The sequence below is a fragment of the Rhinatrema bivittatum genome, chromosome 6, assembly GCF_901001135.1.
Source record: "Rhinatrema bivittatum chromosome 6, aRhiBiv1.1, whole genome shotgun sequence".
Lineage (NCBI taxonomy): Eukaryota > Metazoa > Chordata > Amphibia > Gymnophiona > Rhinatrematidae > Rhinatrema > Rhinatrema bivittatum.
Window position 1 is genome coordinate 62,964,943 of NC_042620.1, and position 13,626 is coordinate 62,978,568.

The 13,626-nt window shown below is 46.3% G+C and overlaps 1 protein-coding gene across 1 annotated transcript in view; it reads left to right on the plus strand.

Annotated features, from left to right (window-relative positions):
• Positions 1–13,626, plus strand: part of ARHGAP15 (Rho GTPase activating protein 15) — a 1,536,288-nt gene that overhangs the window by 434,778 nt on the left and 1,087,884 nt on the right. The gene's annotated exons all lie outside the window — the stretch shown is intronic.

A 13,626-nucleotide genomic window follows, 5' to 3' on the forward strand; every position in this document is an offset into this window, starting at 1 on the left:
TAAACCGTTGTGATGGACCCCTTCTTAACGACGGAATAGAAAAGTTTTAAATAAATAAATAAAGTAGTGGTGAGCAGAGCATGTGAGCTCCTACACTCTCAATTATCTGCTCTGTGTATAGCAATATGGCTAGAGAAACTTGTTGTCAGCTGATAACTTAATGAGCTCAAAAGCTGCCTCCACAGTAAATGGGACACAGTGCTGAATATATAGGCTTACTGCTCCTAGAGTCTCATATCGTTGGCATGATGGCTGATGGCCTTTCTTGACAGACACACATTTAGTGCCATATAAGTCCTTGAGGGGCCCATGTCAGTACCTCAGATAAAGAAGGTGTCAAATATGCCTCTGACAGATGTATTTTATGTGACCAGATATTGATAATCTGTGCCGAGGAAGGACTCAGTCTGCCTCATTAGCAGTTAGGGACAAGCTGCCATAGACATCAATGTTGTTTGATGACAAACATTTCAGGAACATATGCATTGTTCATGTGTAAGTGCAGGAAGTGCTGCAGGTAGTCCGTATTCAAATGATAAGTGTGTTAGTGTGCAACTCGGTGAGTGATGTGCTGTGTTAGTCTCCGTCAATCTCTGTGTCTGGGGGTGTTGTGGCACTCGGAGGTCCTTGCCTTGTCATAACAATCCATACCCAGAGCAGGCAGGGTGTGTGCATTCATTTTGCACACACAACGTTTGGACAGCAGAGATCGAGTGCCTGCACTCTTGAGCATATGGGCTGCATATGAATGGCCTCATGCCTTTTGCTCTAACATTTCCCCTACTATGCTTACAGTTTTTTTACTGAGCATTGAGAGAGGGGCAGAGGTGTGAAAATTGCCAGCATGCCATGTCAAATAGTCAAATATGCAGTCTTACGTGTACGTATTAGTTGACATTTGTCTGTCATGCACACCGTTCACCCCTCCCCCCCCCCCCCCCCCCCCCGACATGGATGCTTTTCTACCTAGTACTTGGAGTGGGCCTAATAGTCCAGTTATTAGGGGGTATGCAGGCTACCCAGAGCGTAAGCTGTCACAGAGGCTTGCAAATTTAGGGAGGGAGGTAGTGGGTGTTAAGAAGCTGTCCACTGAATGTGGGGATGCTGTGATGGATGGAACATGGAGTGCAAGGATCACCTAATGCCATCAATGTTGGGCTGATTCAGATGAATGGTTTGCATGATGATGGTTTAGTGACATCATGTAGTGAGGTAGCAGGTGCAGGGATGTGTGTGCATTAGGGGTTGGTTTACTTTGCAAGTGCCTAAGGCCTGGCGGAAGTCCTATTTGAGAGTCCCTTTTTGCAGTCCCTAGTCTACTTAGCCTGCTCTCAGTTGATCATTCATGCTCAGTTGACACAGAGGCTGCCACCCCAACATTTGACACTCACTCTATCCTCTGTATATGCTGGCAGGGTAGGGCTACCTTCTTTCTGCCATATGTAGGTCAATAGCTTTTCTGTGCGTACATAGAGGTGGTGCGCTTAAATGTGTTGTAGAATCTAGGGGACAGGGTTTGCTTATTACTTTAATTGCTTCACTTATTAATTAACCTACCTTTCCCTTCCACACCGCTGTGTACTTGCTGACTGTTGGAACAGAGTGTCAGCTGCTGTGTGACAACTAGGAAGGAGGAGTGAGGGAGTAATGTCTTGTCCAGAACGTCCACAGGCAAAGAGCAGAGGGCCTGACTGCCATCTCTGTAGTGGCTTGGGGATATGTATAATATGTGTAAGGTAAGGATGACCTTACAGGTAGCATCCAGATCCCAAAGGCAGCAGCCCTTTAGGACCTCTGCTCTTATTCTGGACAAGTAATTACTCCCTTACTCCTCCTCCCTAGCTGTCACGCAGCAGCTGACACTCTGTTCCAACAGTCAGCAAGTAGATGTCATATTTGGTTTAATGTGAATTCAACAAATGGTTGGATACAGATAGCCTTTGAGTCATGACACAAGTAAGGGGTCCAAAGATCAAGTCTTGTGTGATGATGACTCTAAGTTCCCCTTAACACCACACAAGCTCTACATGTACACAATATACTGTGTTGGGTAGCCAGCTACTGTCCATCTCACAAAGGAGTCCATGTAAGCAGGAATTAGCTAAGAGTATGCAGTGGGAAAAAGGCAACAAGAGGCAATACTGAAGAACCCCAGTAATAAACTTCTTCTTTACCTTTTACTGTCTTCCTTAGGAGCATAGTGAGCATTTCTTTTGTATGGCCTAGCCCATATTCTCTTGCCTGTTACATAAGTGGCTACTTGAAATGTGCCAGGGCATTGTAGCATGCAAGGTCATGTGGAGGGTGAACCTTGTACCTAGTGAAGTCTTTACACAAAAAACATACAATGAAAGGAGCCAACAAGGAAGTGTATTTTTCCTACCAGTGACCATTTTATTAAGGAAAGACATGTAGGCCACTGTTTGAAAATAAGTCAACGTCTTAAGTATTCACAATCTGCAAGGGCATGATAGAAAATAGCACAAAACATTGTACATTATATGTACAGCATATTCAGTGAAGACCTGTACATACATTGTTAGAAACGGCATCATTACATATACAGGCTTAGCATCTTATCCGTTTAGCACAATCAAGATTACAACAAAGTCTATAGAAAGCGAAGTGGCTTGCCCAGTAGCTACAGTACAGCTCTAATGTTGGAACTGATTACAACCCTGCTATGAGGGCTAGGAAAAGGCCCCAGACAGTCCATGTTGAAAGAGTGTACTTAAGGGGACAGTATAAGGGCCAAGGCAGCAGAGTTCAATTGAAGGTCCCAGACAGTCCATGTTGAAAGAGTGCACTCAAGTAGGCAGCCTAAGGGACAAGTCAACAGAGTTCAAGTGAAGGGCCTATATAGACCATGTTGAAAGAGTGCACTCAAGAGGACAGCCTAAGGGTCCCCACCGTCAGCAGGTGGAGTGGGCTGAAAGGCAGGGGCCGCTGGTTTTCACCTATCCCAGCCCTCATTCCCCGCGGGTTAAGCCTTTGGGTGCTGGGGCCAGCAGGACTTATGTGGATCTCTGTGTATAGTTGCAGGAGAAGTGGGTTCAGCCCAGAGACAGCAGGCAAGGGATGGATAATGTCCTGGAAACTTGGGCGTCAATGGAATAAAGGCAGACAGAGGGTGCTTGAGCAAAGGTAGGCCAAAGCCTGATGAATCCACGTCCAGGAAGTATACAGAAGAGGCGTCCAATGGTAGGCTTGAGTCAGGGCTGGCAGCAATCCAGAGGCAATGGCAAGCAAGCCTGAGGTCAGATCATGGAGATAGTCAATAGCATAGTCGGATGAAACAAGGGTCTGGGCTGGAGATAGGCTGTATCGAAGTCAAGTGAAGCAGAGGTCTGGGTCTGGAGATCGGCTGTAGCATAGTCAGGCAAAGCAGAAGTCTGGGTCTAGAGATAGACTGGAGCATAGTCGAGCGAAGCAAAGTTAAAGTCCGTGTAGGCAATCCGAAGCATAAGCAGAACAGGAACAAGGAAACAGGAACCTGGAATAACAAGGAACAGGAGCTCAGGGAAGAGACAAATTTCTTAGTTGCAATGAGTACTCGACCAGTGAGGATACCTGTTGCAAAGGCAATGCTATGGAGCAGAGCCTGAGCTTAAATACTATGAATAGTTTGCTGTCATTTTCCGGGGCCGTGGCTAGGTTCCCGCCGTGGTCCCTACATAAGGATCAGCGATGCGAGCGCGCCTAGGGAGGGGCGCAGCGTGAATGGTGGCACCTCTCCATGGGCCATGCAGAGAGGCCCAACGAGTAGTGGCATCAGGACCGGGAATGCTAGAGACTGTAGCAGGGGGAGGCCCGAGGACGGAGTTGGCGGCCCACCACCACCAGCGAAGAGGAACAAGTGGCTGGAATCCTTGTGAAAAGGTGAGAGGGCTGTGCCGTGGGTCTGCCGCGAATGGCACACGTAACATAAGGGCAAAAGCAGCAGAGTTCAGCAAAAAGGCAGCAGGACCAGGACCAAATAGTTCAGCAAGAATTCATTAGGACCAGGACCAAAGAGTACTGGCAGCAGGACCCGGACTAAAGAGCACAGCATGGAGGCAGGAGGACCAGGAGGATACCCAGCAGCATGGAGGCAGCAGCAGCAGGAGCTGAGATGAGATGAGACACCAGCAGCAAGGAGGCAGCAGCTGCAGGGGCTGATATGAGATGAGAAACCAGCAGCATGGAGGCAGCAGGAGTTGAAATAATATGAGACACCAGCATCCAGAGCAGGAGATGAGAAATCATGAGAAGAGGCAGCAGCTGAACCATGCCTGGAGGCTGCTTCAAGGAGGATGGAAAATGGGCAGAGGATTGACTAGAGCTTTAGAGTTAGTATGCTAAACCACATTGGCAGACAGTAGACCATCCCTTCTGCATGCTGGCACAACTCTGTTGTGAGGATGGGCCCAGCAGGTTTCTTCATTCTAGATGGCACAACATCTCTGTAAAGGGGCCTGCCGAGGATTGTTGGTACAACATTTCTTATTTGGCAATCAAAGGCAGCACCTTTTGCTTTTTATGGCCCCTTGATACTTGGGGGTGGGGCATGGATTATGGGGCCTAACCCTCGGGTGTCTGTCACCCCAGGGACTGCTGCATAGTGTGGACTCAAGTGATGCTGGGGTAGACTTGGATGGCTGCTTGGGCATCCTTTGCAGGATCTGTGTCAGTATTTTTGTCATACTGTTGACTGCTGCGGCCAGCATCATCACGTTCTGCATATTAGCAGCTGTTTGATCTTGCAGAATGTGGTTCTGCCTGTTGACAGCCTTCCTGAGATGCACTAGCTCTGCCCATATGTGTCGGAGGCGTACCCCATACCTCCTTTCCAGCTGGTCGAGCTCTCGTACATGGTGGTGAAGATGTTCTTAGTGATGGTGCTGGGCCTGGTGCCAATGCTGGTAGACTGCTGGTGGCAGTGCTGTGATGGTGATGTGGAGTGCCGGAGTTTGGGCCTCCAATAGTGGCATCATGGAGCTTATGGACTGCTCCTGCTGATGGCGTGGTGCTTCAAGCTGGCACTGTGGTGTGAGGTAGTGCAGAATCTGTAGGCTCCCACTCAAGGCTCTGTTCCTCCATGAAGCCATACAGGTTAAGGGTCACATTGAGTGGGCTTGGTGAACCCAGGGGTTGCAGCATCACCAATGGCTCCTGAGCCTGTGCCTGCTGCTACTTCTCTTCCTCCTCCTCATTGACTTGGGTCTGGGCATCCATGAGGAAGGGCCTGTGCAAAGTGAGTGGTGCACTGCTGGTTTCTGGGGCTTCATGGCTGGGACCGGCAGTTTCGTGGGCAAGAGATGTGTAAACAAAACATAAGACATAAGTACCAATGGCAGTTAGTATCCTTTTTTTCATTTGGCATCATTGGTGCACTTTTCTTCTTAGCATTGTGAGCATCGTATGCCAAATAATGTGTGTACACCTGCTGCTGCCTTCTCATTTACAGGTGAGGTGAACTTACGGGCTGTGGCTTGCGTGGTGTCCAGCCACTCAGCCATGCCCTCAAAGACATCCAGTCCCAGCCTTTCCTTGAGGTTCTCCTCCATGGGGCTGAGGACGATGGGACAAGGGGCTCCTCCTCCTTTCCACCTTAAATATGTATTTCTCATTGCCACCTTGGCTTTCAGCTCATGTTGTGATGCTCTGGGCTATGTTGCTCCATATCTGGCTCTTGGCTGACTTTGAGGTCTTGGCCACCTGGCTGCAGAATAGCATAAGAACATAAGAACATAAGAACATGCCATACTGGGTCAGACCAAGGGTCCATCAAGCCTAGCATCCTGTTTCCAACAGTGGCCAATCCAGGCCATAAGAACCTGGCAAGTACCCAAAAACGAAGTCTATTTCATGTTACCATTGCTAGTAACATGAAATAGTAGCATGTCATAATGCTACAGGACCCTTGTGATGACCATCTCATTCTCCTGCAAGCTGAACTTGAGACCCTGAGACGAGGGTGTCCTGCTTCCTGGCTGCCAGAAGTGAGTGCCATTTCCACTTCCAGAGAGGTGTCCTCCCTTTCCTCACTCCCCTCCCTTCCTCTCTCCTCCTCCTGTTCCTGACTTGCCAAATCCCTTCCCCTTTGCCCTTTCTCTCTATCCCTAGCCTGTCATCCTCCTCCCTTCATCCTTGCCTGCCTACCCCCTTCCCACCAACCCTCCTATTCCTTCCCTCTTGCCTCTCTCTACTCCTGGCCCTGTCCCTACTCCTACTCCTCCTACTCCCTTGCATTCCTTCTCTTGTCCTCCTGCCTCCTCTCCTCCCTTCTCCCTCCTCCTCCTCATTCCTCTTCTCTCTATCCACACTTCTCATGCTCCATCCTCTCCACAACTTCCACTCCTCTACTCACCTCCACACTTCCCCACTCCTATTCACTTCTCCACTCACCTCCTCCACACACCTCCATACTCCTTCACATATCTCCTCACTCCTCCACACACCTCTTCACTCCTCCACACATCTCCTCCACACACCTCCTTACTCCTCCATTCACTTCCTCCACACATCTCCTCACTCCTCCACAAAAAAAGGCGAACTGTCAAACATGGCAAACAAACAAAAACTTTCACACACACAGTTAGAAAAAGACAAAGTTCAAGTAAAACACAAGGAAAAACAGGAAAGAACAGAACCACACTCAGAATTCACAATAACAACTAACTCCTAATCCACTAACCACTACTCACCTCCTCTCTTCTAACTCACGCCTTGTTACTCCCTCAAAGAGACAGTTGCAGGAAGCCTGTATATATAAACTGAAAAAATAATGCACCGTGCACTAATTTGTGCAAGCCACATAAAATGATGTGGCACACTGTCGCATGTAGTATTTACCTTTGCCATGCAGCAGACTGCTAATTTTCATAAACACGCCCCTTTTTTATTGCAGGCACTATTTTCACTATATTTATAGTGATTTGATGAATGTAGGTCAAAGTTTGTACCTGAGGCAACTGAGGGAAAAATAACTTGCCCAAGATCACAAGGAACAGCAGTGGAATTTGAACCCTTGTCTCCTTGGTTCAAACTTGTTGCTCTAACCACTAGGCTGTTACTATAGAAAAACACATACATTCTCTACTCATCTAAAAGAATTATGCCCTTTAAGGTGAATTTTAAAAGCCTGGTGCATACACCAATTAGGGGATGTGCAAAACATTGTGCTTGCACGTGCCACTGTATTTTAAAAACTGCCTAGATATGCACGTATCTCCTACTGTGTGCACTTCTCACTCCAATTCAAACAGAAGCATGGCCTAAGTAGAGTCTGGGCAGGGCATGGGCAATCCAAGGTGGAGCTAAGAGGTGTGTGCACAAAAATGTTCTTTGGTGTGCTCAGGAATAGTGTCATGTAAGTTTATTTCTGCTTTGCAGGAGATGTAAGTTAAAAAAAAAAAAGAAAACTAGCCAAATCTGAGGGGTTTTAAGGATCTCGGGGAAACTGTGGGGAATGAAGGCTATTACACTAGGGGGGTTGGAGGACCTATCTCCTGGTGGAAAAACTGGTGAAGCTGGCAATGGCATGGGCATGCACCCCTTTTAAAATCCCCAGAATTACATGGTAGAAGTGGGAATTGCCCGCACATGCATGCACCCACCCACTTTAAAATTAGGTACACATGTGCGTGCGGCCAGGCTATTTTATAACATGCACGCAGATACGCATGTAAGTTATAAAATGGCCTCATCCCTGGGCACATGCCGACACACATGCACCAATGTGCGCCCATGTGCCAGTTTGAAAGTCACCTTTCTATATTTTATTTTATACTCAAAATAATTATAACATGTGCATATAATAACCCTGAGTTACACTTAGAAGCATATATTTTATAAAGAATGTGTGTACTCCATTATTTCTCTCAGACCTTCCCCAGTTCACCCAGACCTTCCAGCACTTCACCCTGACTCCTGACCCTCGACCCTTTAACCCAGACCTCCCAACCAAAACCTGCAAGCAAAAGACAAGTGCAATTTCACTTGTGTGAGTGAATTAACAAGTGTAAAAGAGTACAGAAAAGTTTGGAAATGTATGCATGTAATCAACCACTGCTTACAAAATAAAACTTGTGCGTGCACTTCCGAATCCTACCCTAGAATGTTCATAAACCACCCTTTTATTTCCCTGTTAATATTAACACATGATATTACAGGCACTCATAATGTTTCCAAAATAGTATAAACTCATGTACACACTACTTTCACATGTAAATGTTGATTTTATACATGGAAAGATTTTGAAAATTAATCCTTATAATGCTACAATCAATGCAATTGCTTCAGTATCTGTTGGAGACCTGACACTAAGTCTGTCTTTAATTAAAAATTGTACTGTGTGACTGATGATGGGGTGTCACAGTGGGCATGCTGGTACCACCAACTGCCTCATTGATATATGTATTTGTATATATCGAATGATGGGTACCAGAGAACACACAGGGCCATATGTACTCAAGGCTTTTTCCTATTTAGTGTCCATGAAAAAAAAAAATAGTACATCTGGCCCTTTTTCATTGTCTGCCTTGCGGCTGCTGCTACTGCTGCCCACCCAAGTCTGTATCCCACCAAGACACACAAAACAAATCACATCACTATCAGTCATCCTGGATTAGAATTGGTTTACTGTTTTACTGCATGATACAGTCATATTTATTTATTTAAGTCCACTTTCCACAATTCCCCAACTGCTCCCATCTTTTATATCTCTCTCTTATCCCTCTTCTATAGTTGCTTTTTTCTCCTCTCAGTCTTCTTCCGGATCTGTTCAGCCTACCCTACTCCCCTGAGAACAGATCTAAACGCTTGAGGCGGGTTGGGCAACACTTAGAACTTCAGAGGCAGGGTTGCCAGCCGGCCAGGACAGGCTGATTGAATCCTGATTTTAGCCCCACTGGACTTGTAGCTCTGCTTTTCTTAGACAAATCAGAACTACAAGTCCATGCATGCAATTGCATACAATTAGGATTAGCTAAATTGGTTCGAAAAAAATGGATCCAATTGGCATTGCTAACAGAGAGAGACTGAAACCCCTTGAGATCCAACAGAATCTCAATGTGAACATTAACTAGACATTATCTGATCCAGACTTGTAAGCTGTATATAGATTTTCAAGCAGTCATAAGAACATAAGAATTGCCATATTGGGTCAGACCAAGGGTCTATCAAGCCCAGTATGCTGTTTCCAACAATGGCCAATCCAAGTCGCAAGTACCCAAACATTAAATAAATCTCAAGCTACTATTGCTTATAGATTAATAGCAGTTTATGGATTTTTCCCAGTTACACTAACTGCTGAAACCACATCCTCTGACAATGAATTCCAGAGCTTAACTATGCGCTAAGGGGTAGATTTTAAAATCCCTGCGCGCGTAAATCCTGCTGGATTTACGCGCGCAGGTTACTCGCACGCCGGCGCGCCTATTTTGCATAGGCCGCCGGTGTGCAAAAAGCCCCGGGATGCGCGTAAGTCCCGGGGCTTTGTAAAAGGGGCGGGAGGAGCGTGTCCGGGGGCATGTCCGGGGGCATGTCCGGGGCAGGGGGTGGTCCAGGGCGGGTCCGGGGGCATGGCGACGGTTCAGGGGCGGGCCGGGAGGGTGGTCCCGAGTCCCCCGGCACTGCAGCCTGTGCCAGGGGATGCCGGGGCAGCGCGCGCAAGTTACGCCTGCTTCAAGCAGGCGTAACTTGCCCAACAAAGGTAAGGGGGGGATTTAGGTAGGGCTGGGGGGTGGGGTACATAGGGGAAGGGAGGGGAAGGTGGGGGACACGGAAGGAAAGTTCCCTCCGAGGCTGTGCCGGTGGCGCGAACAAAAGTATGCGCCCGTGTATGTTTTGAAGATCTACCTCTAAGTAAAAAAGAATTTACTTTGATTTATTTTAAATGAGCTATTTGTTAACTCCATGAAGTGTCCCCTAGTCCTTCTATTATCTGAGAGAGTAAATAACAGATTTACATTAAATTTTTCAAGTCCTTTCATGATTTTGTAGATTTCTATCATATCCCCCCTCAGTCGTCTCTTCTCCAAACTGAACGGTCCTAAGTTCCTTATCCAGTCCATTATTTTCAAATAGATATTGGATTCCATGATTCTCTCTACTATAGAACATAGATGCCCTTGTAAAGATAGCCAATCACTGGTAATGAAATTCAAACATACAGATCAAGCTATTTTATTTTTCTTTAGTGACAGATTAAGTCATATGCATTAAAACTTAATGAAAAAAAAAATTAGCATGTGAGTTGGTGAAAATTTAATGTGCTTGGAAAAACACCAATTAATGTGGTATGTAAAAACATTTTACTTTAAATTTAAACATTAAATTTTTGCTGCACTAGCATGGTGACAGTAGTGGAATGCATGGAAACAAAAAACAACTATACTGTACACTCTAGCTACATGAAGAAATCCCCCATACTAACTCACCCTTTCACTTTAGCACAGCACTTCTCAACCAGTATGTCGCCAAACACCGGCAGGTGTGTCCCATCTCCCGGTGTCCCACTGCCCTGTTGTACTTTCCTTCTCCTTTTTTCTAGCCCCCGCAAGCCAATTGGAAGCCTCCTTTCTTCCTACCCCCCTGCCCAGTGAGAAGCCTCCTTCATTCTGCCTGCCCTTGCTCAGGTCAATCGGAAGCCTCCTCCCTTCTATGTGCCAGTGGGAGTAGTAAGAAGGGAGGAAGCCTTTAATTGGCTAGTGAGGCAGGCACTGAATAGCCCGGGGTGGGGTGGGAGGAATGGCAGTGTCGAACCCCGACGAAGCAAGGTCACCATGGGAGCCCATCCCAGTGGCGGTGAAGAGGAAACCCGACCCTGACCAAGCAAGGCCGCTATGGGAGCCCTTCCCCGTGGTGTCAAAGAGGAAATCCAACCTCGACCGAGGCCACCACGGGAGCCCATCCCCTGTGGGGGCAAAAAAAGAAGGCCCGCCGGAGTAAAGCCATGGCGGAACTGGGCCCCATCCCTGCAGTGAAGGAAGAAGAAGTTTTTGGTGAGAGTTTGTGTGTGTGGATGTGAATGAGTGCCTGGGTGAGAGCTTGTGTCTGAAGGTGTGAATGGGTGCCTGGGTGAGAGCTTGTGTTTGTGGGTGTGAAAGGGTGCCTGGGTGGGAGCTTGTGCCTGTGGGTATGAATGGGTACCTAAGTGAGAGCTTGTGTCTGAGGGTGTGAATGGGTGCCTGGGTGAGAGCTTGTGTTTGTGGGTGTGAATGGGTGCCTGGGTGAGAGCTTGTATCTGTGGGTGTGAATGGATGATTGGTTGAGAGTTTGTGTCTGTGGGTGTGAATGGGTGAGAGTGTGTGTGGGTGTGAATGGAAGCCTGGGTGAGAGCTTGTGGGTGTGAATTGTTTCCTGGATGAGAGCTGGTATAAATAAGTGCGAGAGTATTTGTGTGTGATTGAAAGCTTGTATATAAGAGAGCATGAGTGTGATTGAGAGAGAGACTGATCAGGAAGATGACTGGTGTGAGAGAGACTGAGACTGGTTGTGGGGTCTAATTGAGGGTGTGTGTGTGTGTGTGAGTGACTGGTTGAGGGCATTAAGGAAGAGGACTGTGAGGACAGAGCTTCAGCAGGCCTTGCTGCTTCTGGTGAGTGCTATTGGCCTGGAAGGGAAAGGAGTAGGAGAGTTGCTGGAGAGGGTAAGTAAAGGTGGGTTTTTAAATTTATTTTTCTTGATTGAATGCCATTTTAATTATTGGGTATTATGTGATGTCTTCTGTTTTGAAATATTTTATTGATATTTGGACATGTTTTAATAATTTTTATGAGTTTTTAATTGTTGGATATTATTCTGTTCAGCAGCTGTTTTGTAAATTTTTAGTATAGCTTTACAAATATTTCTGTGTGAGGCTCTATAGCAACTTTGCTTATTCTGTTTTCCCAATAGGAAATGTATTAGTGCTTAGGGCCTGGTTTAATAGTTGTATTTCTTAGATAGGGTTGTTACTGTTTGTGTGTTCCATAATGCAGGTGTAACTTTGTGCGGGTTAGTTTGTGTGCATTATTGCAAATCCTGAGAGTCTGTTAGGTGCTATATTTCTCTTTCCCTTTCTCCAGGTTCACACTGCAAGCCAAGTGGCTTTTTTGGTTTTCCATTCCAGTTTCTGTCTCCATATTTATAATTTGTGGTACTTCTGTACTTGGTGAAGGTCAGTTCTGGGTGTGTGACCGAGGTGAGGTATTTTACTAGCATGTAGGCATTTGTATCAATCTTATTTGTTGTGTTTTCTCAATAGGATATGCATTTGTGGTAAATTACTGTCTTTTCACAGGAAGGCTATTGTGCCTGGGTAGTAAAGGGAGTTTGTTTTGCTTTTACTGAGGTGTCATCAGAACCAGAATATCTTTTTTGTATGGTGAGTTGTACAGGGTAATGCCCTAGATCTGCTCTGCATTCATTGCTGGGGGATTCCTGTGGATGCAGAGTGCATGTTTACATTTAGCCCCATGATGGTCACATGTTCAGTGTCTCATGCATGTGAGAACCAAAAAAAAGGTTGAGAACCACTGCTTTAGCATAATGGAATTCTTGTCTCCCCAAAAACGGTGGTGCAGTGAATGAGGTGCCTTCCTTCCCTCATATGCTCTACATTCCCTGAGCAGTATCCCCCCCACCCACTACCTACACACACACACAGCATCACAGAGGAAACACCCCCTCCCCCCCAAATCACCCATCTTTCATGATAGGCATTCCCCCCAGCACATCAGGAACATCCCCTCACCCTCCTAATAAGCAATGCATACTCCAAACAAATCAGGACACCCCCATGGCTCCCCTCCCACTTGCAGAGATGGCCCCTACTTCTCCGGAATCAGGTCTTTCCAGTTTAGAAGAGCAAGATCCTCTGAGCAGGAGCGACACTGGACTCCTCCTGCCTGCATCCCTGGCATTACCAAATGAGTCCACTAAGAAGCATTTCACTCTATATGGTGAAACACCTCCTAGCAATGTAAATCAGTGGCAGGTGTGCTGCAGGTAGAAAGGCTCTGATACGTCTCTGGCACATGAAGATACTTCTCCTCTGGACTGGTAAAACCTAGGTCAAGAGGAATGCGGGCCTGTTATATGGAGAAATCTTCAGGGAGAGGGTAGTCCTGTGAGGATTATCCATAAGGTGGTGCGTATGATGCGGTGGCTGGCATGTGTTCCTGTGATGGGAGTTGATTCTGCTCAAGGCAGAAGGGGTTGAGAGTGGACCTCTTTCTCTGTAACTGAAAGTGAAAGGAACAGAGTTAGCATGGGGTATTATGGCCTCATCACACATGGTAGAAATTTAGCATTTGGTCTGAGGCAGGTGTTAAAATTTTGTCCATTACTGGGGCCACCGTATGTAGTGGGTATGGATTATGGAATGAATATCACACAGTTTCCCAGGAGCCCAGTAAAGTCAGTTTGTATATGATGTCCCCTCATATGAGTAAATGCTGATAGTATTTATTTATTTTATTTAAGCATTTTATATACTGTCATTCCTAGAAGATCACAAAGGTTTACAAAATTGACATTCATATTATAGGTCCACAAGACATTTAAAACATGTTAACATGAGGGTCTGTATAGTAAACTGTGCTACATAATTTCCATTTCAATAGTCTTCAAACATTAGTCAAAGACATGTTTCACCCATTC